Source organism: Mandrillus leucophaeus, unplaced genomic scaffold (assembly GCF_000951045.1).
Source record: "Mandrillus leucophaeus isolate KB7577 unplaced genomic scaffold, Mleu.le_1.0 Scaffold119, whole genome shotgun sequence".
NCBI lineage: Eukaryota > Metazoa > Chordata > Mammalia > Primates > Cercopithecidae > Mandrillus > Mandrillus leucophaeus.
Genome location: NW_012100209.1, coordinates 1,763,827 through 1,769,826, shown reverse-complemented (window position 1 = coordinate 1,769,826; position 6,000 = coordinate 1,763,827). Strand labels below are relative to the sequence as shown.

The 6,000-nt window shown below is 42.7% G+C and overlaps 1 protein-coding gene across 2 annotated transcripts in view; it reads left to right on the top strand.

The window, feature by feature from the left end:
• The first annotated feature begins 4,750 nt into the window (after nucleotides 1–4,750).
• The window catches only part of DAB2 (Dab, mitogen-responsive phosphoprotein, homolog 2 (Drosophila)), a 56,337-nt gene continuing 55,087 nt past the window's right edge, over nucleotides 4,751–6,000 (top strand). For both annotated transcript variants that reach the window (XM_011966239.1, XM_011966233.1), the window contains exon 1: nucleotides 4,751–5,306. The gene's annotated coding sequence lies outside the window, so the exon portion shown is untranslated. The remainder of the gene's footprint in view (nucleotides 5,307–6,000) is intronic.

The window sequence follows — 6,000 nt, the reverse complement described above, 5'->3', positions numbered from 1 at the left end:
TTTGAGACGGAGTCTCACTCTGTCACCCCAGTCTGGAGTGCATTGGTGCGATCTCCACTCACTGCAACCTCCGCCTCCTGGGTTGAAGCAATTCTCCTGCCTCAGCCTCCTGAGTAGCTGGAACTATAGATGTGCGCCACCACGCCTGGCTAATGTGTGTGTGTGTGTGTGTGTGTGTGTGTGTGTGTGTGTGTGTGTTGTTTTTTAGTAGAGACGGGGTTTCACCATTTCTCTCAGGAGAAAAGCAGCAACTCTCAAAGTGTGGTCCCCAAGACCACTGCATCAGAATGGCCTGGAAGTGCTGATTAAAACACGGATTCTGTGCCGGACGCGGTGGCTCACGCCTGTAATCCTAGCACTTTGGGAGGCCGAGGCTGGCGGATCACGAGGTCAGGAAATGGAGACCATTCTGGCTAACACGGTGAAACCCCGTCTTTACTAAACACACAAAAAATTAGCCGGGTGTGGTGGTGGGCGTCTGTAGTCTCAGCTACTGGGGAGGCTGAGACAGGAGAATGGCTTGAACCCGGGAGGCGGAGCTTGAGTGAGCAGAGATTACGCCACTGTACTCCAGCCTGGCGACAGAGCGAGTCTCCGTCTCAAAAAAAAAACAAAAAAAAAGACAACAACCAGATTCCCTGGTACCCTTTCCAGGTAAGTCTCTGAGGCTGAGCCCAGGAATTTACCCTGGTAGCCAGCTTCCGGGATGACTGTCGTAAATATTACAATTTGAGAACTATTGCTCTGGAGGCTGAATTAAGCAATGAGCATACTGATGAATACTCACTTTTGAAAAGCCTAAAGGTAGACCTCCATGAAAACTATTTGTAAGATTTCCTTTCTTCCTTTCCTTATCTTAAAATGATATAATCTTTAAACACACACACACACACACACACACACACACACAAAACCTGTACATATATCATTTCACTTCGATGCATAAATGGGACCTATATCTACATAAAGACTATTTTCAGTTTTTTCATTTTTGCGTGGCTCCCACACCTTTTCTCTGCCCTTGTCTCCACCAGGCCCCTAGTAATCTGTTCTGGAACCTCCTTTATAATCCTTCATATATGCACACAAACATATACACCCAAATATATATAAATAGGTGTTGCCTTTTATATTACTAAAATAGAAACATCTTTTCCATGCTTTTCTGTACCTTGCTTTTCTCATTCAAAAAAACCTAATAGAAGTATTCCCATATTACAAAATTTGACTCTAATTTATTCTTTTGAATGGTTACACATGACTTCACCAGTATAGATGAGTCATAACATATTCAGTCATTCTCCATTGACAGGCATACTTTGTCCTAGCTTCCTGCTGCTATTAGCTATACAATTAACAATCTTGGGGCAGGTCGTGGTGGCTCATGCCTGTAATCCCAGCAATTCGGGAGGCCAAGGCGGGTAGATCACTAGGTCAGGAGGTCGAGACCAGCCTGGCCAAGATGGTGAAAACCCATCTCTACTAAAAATAAAAAAATTAAATGGGCATGGTGGCGGGCACCCGTAATCCCAGCTACTCAGGAGGCTGAGGCAGAGAATTGCTTGAACCCGCCGAGATCTCGCCACTGCACTCTAGACTGGGTCACAAAGCAAGACTCTGTCTCAAAAAAAAAAAAAAAATCCTTGCATATTACACATGAACTTTATTTCTAGTGGATCGATTCTTACTCCTAGGATAGAGAATTGTATGTGTTTGCTACAATAACAATTAATATTAGTATTCCTGCAGGGTTTTATGTATTTTCATTTTTGATAACTCCTGCTAAGTTTATTTCCAAGTAAGACAGTATTTATTTGAATGGTAATTTTTATAAGAGTATTTACTTCCCTTTCACAATTTCTCATTATAAAAATTTATATTGATAAGTGAAGTATAATTAGTTATATACATTTATATTGTTGAATTTTAAATGTTCTTCATTTTACAAGTACCAATTTTTCCAAGTACCCTTGTGGTCTACCACCTGAGTTTCGTTAAAATTGCACAAAACAGAAAAATACATGTTAGTTCTGAGGTGCTATTGGGGTATAAGCAAGAAAACAAAACACAAACAGGCTGCCTTCTATGAAACTATCCTCCAAATATTTTAGATCAGATAGATGGACAGGTAGATGGATAGACAGAGATATGAAAAAAACCTCTGGTATTTGTTTTGACTTGCCAGCCACCAAATCTGGTAGGGTCAGTTTTTCTGTAATTTTAAATATGCAAGACTGGTCAAGGTCAAAGAACATTTTCTGGGAACAATAGCCATTCTCTTCATTGTTTTCTTAATGACATGAAGAAGAAAAAAAAGAGAGAGAGAGAGATGTGACCTTGCTAGGTCCACTTCAACAAATCCTTGTTTGATTTTAACATCTCTAAGTGTCCAGCAAGCCATCAAAGGTACACAGGCAGTTTACCTTACAACCAGTTCCAAAGTGCCATTTACAATTCATGGGAAATGACAGGATTCAAAAGGGGCAGTTTAAGGAAGACAAGAGCAGTCGAGAGGGGGATAGAAGAAGCGATGGAGAAGGAGGAGAGAAAGGATTAGGTCTGTGAGCTACCAGGGGAAAACAGCTTAATTATGGAAGAAAAGACACATGCATAGGATAGTTCGAACAGGCAGAGTTGCTGTGGAAGCACATTCCAGGAAAATCTTAAGAGATTACTTTAATAATAAACCATGCATTCTTCAGCAAGCCATCACGGGATTAACTACCCTTTCCTAGGCTGGGAGCACAGTCATTTGTTTTATTTTATTTTTTCCTTCTCTCTCACAGGCAGGTTTTCTGCAAGGGACAATTGCCATTCAAAGGCTATTGTTTTTCAAACATTGCACTGACTTTTCCTTACTTTAATTTTCTAAACATAAATTTCAGTGGTGATTTAAAAAAAGACCATTATTTAGGCAGGGTGAACATCTGGGTGGGCTTAGGTGCGATTCTCCAGAGGGAAGGATGTTCATTTTAGACTTGTTGAAAAGTGAACAACTTAGATGTGACGGAGACAGTGTTTCACTGGGGATAAAAAGAGTTAAATTTCTTTTTTTTTTTCTTAATGTGAGCAGGATATTGACTTACTGCCAGAAGCAGTATCAGTGCCCTAGAGATATAAAAATACAGTTCAAACCAGAATTCTCCACTGTCAACTCTTCAGATTTCTGTGCAAAATAAGAGGTGCCTATTTTAAGTTGTAAGTGTGAGCCCACTGCTCTTAAATGAACTGTTTTCATCAAAGTCTTCTCTTGAAACTACAACTCATAGCAGATGAAATCATTTTCTTCCTCTGGCTTCTTAGACAAATCCCTTCCATTTGGTGGGGTAGAGCAAACATAAGTTAGTATTTCTTGGTAAGAGTCTTTCAATAAAAAAATATATTTGAGTGGGCACTTCTTAGTCTAGAAAATATTACGTGTTGAGGTTAAAAGAGACACCCATGTCTTTCTAATTATCAAAGTCCCCATTTGCCTGAAATCAGCAGCCCTTTTTCCAACTACCTAGCCAATAGAGTGAAACTGGACTTCCAGATTTTAGAAACAAAGTCTTGTGTTCTACAATGTACTAGAATTAAATTTCTCTGCATAAATGTTATAAATAGAATACTATCCTAGGACTAAAATTTGTATACTTCCTGTCATTCATACAAAGTCATTTTTTTAATAGCAAATTACCTCTGAGGAATATTGAAAACTGCCAGCGTGTCCCTCCCTGCCTCTGCACCCCTAGGTGTGTCAGGGGATGAGAAATAGTAGAGTTTGGGGAGGTAGAATTCCAGGCCAGCTGTGCTGCTCTGCACCCCTCAGTCTCCCCGAACACCGGTTGTTTCAAGCCTGACCTACTTGAGAGCAGACATTGCCACTCACATTGAGCTACCCCAAATTACACAGTGGCTTCGCAGTCGAGGCTAGGCATGGACCACAAAATATATCCTTGGTGTCCCACGAGCCCTATTTGAACCCTCAGTTTCCAGAGGTAAAATGCAAATCCACTGTGTTGCTTACTTGATAAAATCAATAACCCCCTCCCATCCGAGATACAATTTAGCATTTTCACATTTACTACCTGCTGCCTCTGACTTTAAACAATTAATTTTTTTTTAAAGGGAAAAGAGACACGTCTTTCACAAGAGTAATTTCAGAATTCTCCAAAAAGCAGCAGAGCTTCTGTGGATGTTTTACAATAGTTCTTGATTTTAAAATATGGAGAAAATGAATTCTCAGCTTGTTTACACTCATTAAGATTAGCTGCGGAGTACCTTCTACCGCTCAGCACTCTACCTTAACATTTTTAAATATTTTATTTCTTGCAGTTCATGTTTTTCCTAGAGGTACAGGAAGTGTTATGGAAATTCATGCAGATAAAGTCATGTTGTGTGTCTATGTATGGGTGTATATACACTGTAAGAGAAGCCTATATAGAATCTCTGATTGTATCACAATTATAACTTATTTAATAGGCTACATAGTCGTGAACATATTTTGCTCATATCGATTTCATAGAGAGAATGTTATTTTTATATACACATATACATGATTATATTTCATATGTAAATACAGTATGTTTTACATATGCACACATAGATTTCCCACTAATTTAAGAGCATTTGCATCTGCAGTGAGGGAGACGCTAATTTCTTCTAAGGGGGGAAAATCCAGTCGCGCGATCAACTTTAGAAACTGCAGATCTGCGCAGGATCCGTTGTCCCTTGTCAGGAAAGTCAGGAGTAAAGGCAGCCCTTTGTTCAAAGGGCCCCAACGGGTTGGTTAGGATGACTCCGTGTGCCACATCACTCTCAGTGGCAATCCAGGGAGCGGATCTGTGAAACGAAGCTCGGTGGATCCCACCCCTTTCCTCCAGAGCTTCCCTTTCCTGTCCTTATTTGCACCCGCCCCCCGCCCGCGTCGGTCTGGGACTTTTGACTTCGTCCCGAACACATTTCCCCTCCCGCCGCTGGGTCCCTGCGATCGCCCCCAGCTGGTGGGGCTCGCAGAACCCAGGGGAGCCGGGTCCTCTGTGCCGCTGCAGCGCGAGTTAATAAACAGTTAAGTTTGAAAGACTCTGCAGACACGTTGAGGGGGAGTTACCAAGCCCAGGCAGCAAAAACATCCTGGCACATTCCTGGGGAGTCCTCAGCTGCCAGCATCTGATTAGAACCATATCTCTCGCCGGGAGTGGCCGCGCGGCTCCGGAGCTCCCGGCCGGCGGCTATTTAAGCGAGGCCCGCCGCATCCGCTGCGCTGCAGCCTGGAGGCTCCGGGCGCGGGGAAGTCATGCTCGCTTCGCGGAGGCAATAGCTAGCCGGTGAGTAGCTTCGAAACCCTTCTTCCCTTTGGCTCTTTTTTTTTTTTTTTTTTTTTTTTTAAAGATCTCCTTCTCTCCTTTGCTCCCCCTCTCTCGTCCCCCGCTACCCGTCTTTGGGTACAGACCTTGGGCTGTGGGGAATCTTAGAAATGAGACCGTGTGCTCGGGGAAACCAGCAGTTTTGTGGCCTGACATCTGAGGAATGCTTCCACGGAATGTATTTACCTTTTGAATCCGACTCCAGATGTCCAGCTTGTGACATTTAACAAACGCCTCCTTTTGTGTCGTGTGTGTGTGTGTGTGTGTGTGTGTGTGTGTGTGTGTGTGTGAAAGGTCTGCTGGCAGCCCTCCTAGGACACTGAGGTGGCTGCTGACCGCCTAATTAACTCCTCGAAGGGTGTTTATTTTTGCTGTGTGACAAAGGCTGGGGACCTGGCTTGTGCCCACAAGAAGCTTTTTCCTGGTGACTGACAACATATGGCATTAAAATGTGAACTTTGTCTTACACCGGCATTCCCAAGGAAGTATCTACCCAAGGGACTTAAGAAACTTGTTTTATATCCCCCGGAGCAGGGAGCAGGGTTTATACGCCGCTTGTCTGCCTGTTGTAAGCCGGTTAAAAAGATTAAGTAAGAATTCTAAAACAGGGGGGGAAAAATGAATGGGTTAAAACCATGGAGCCTCAGTCAACATA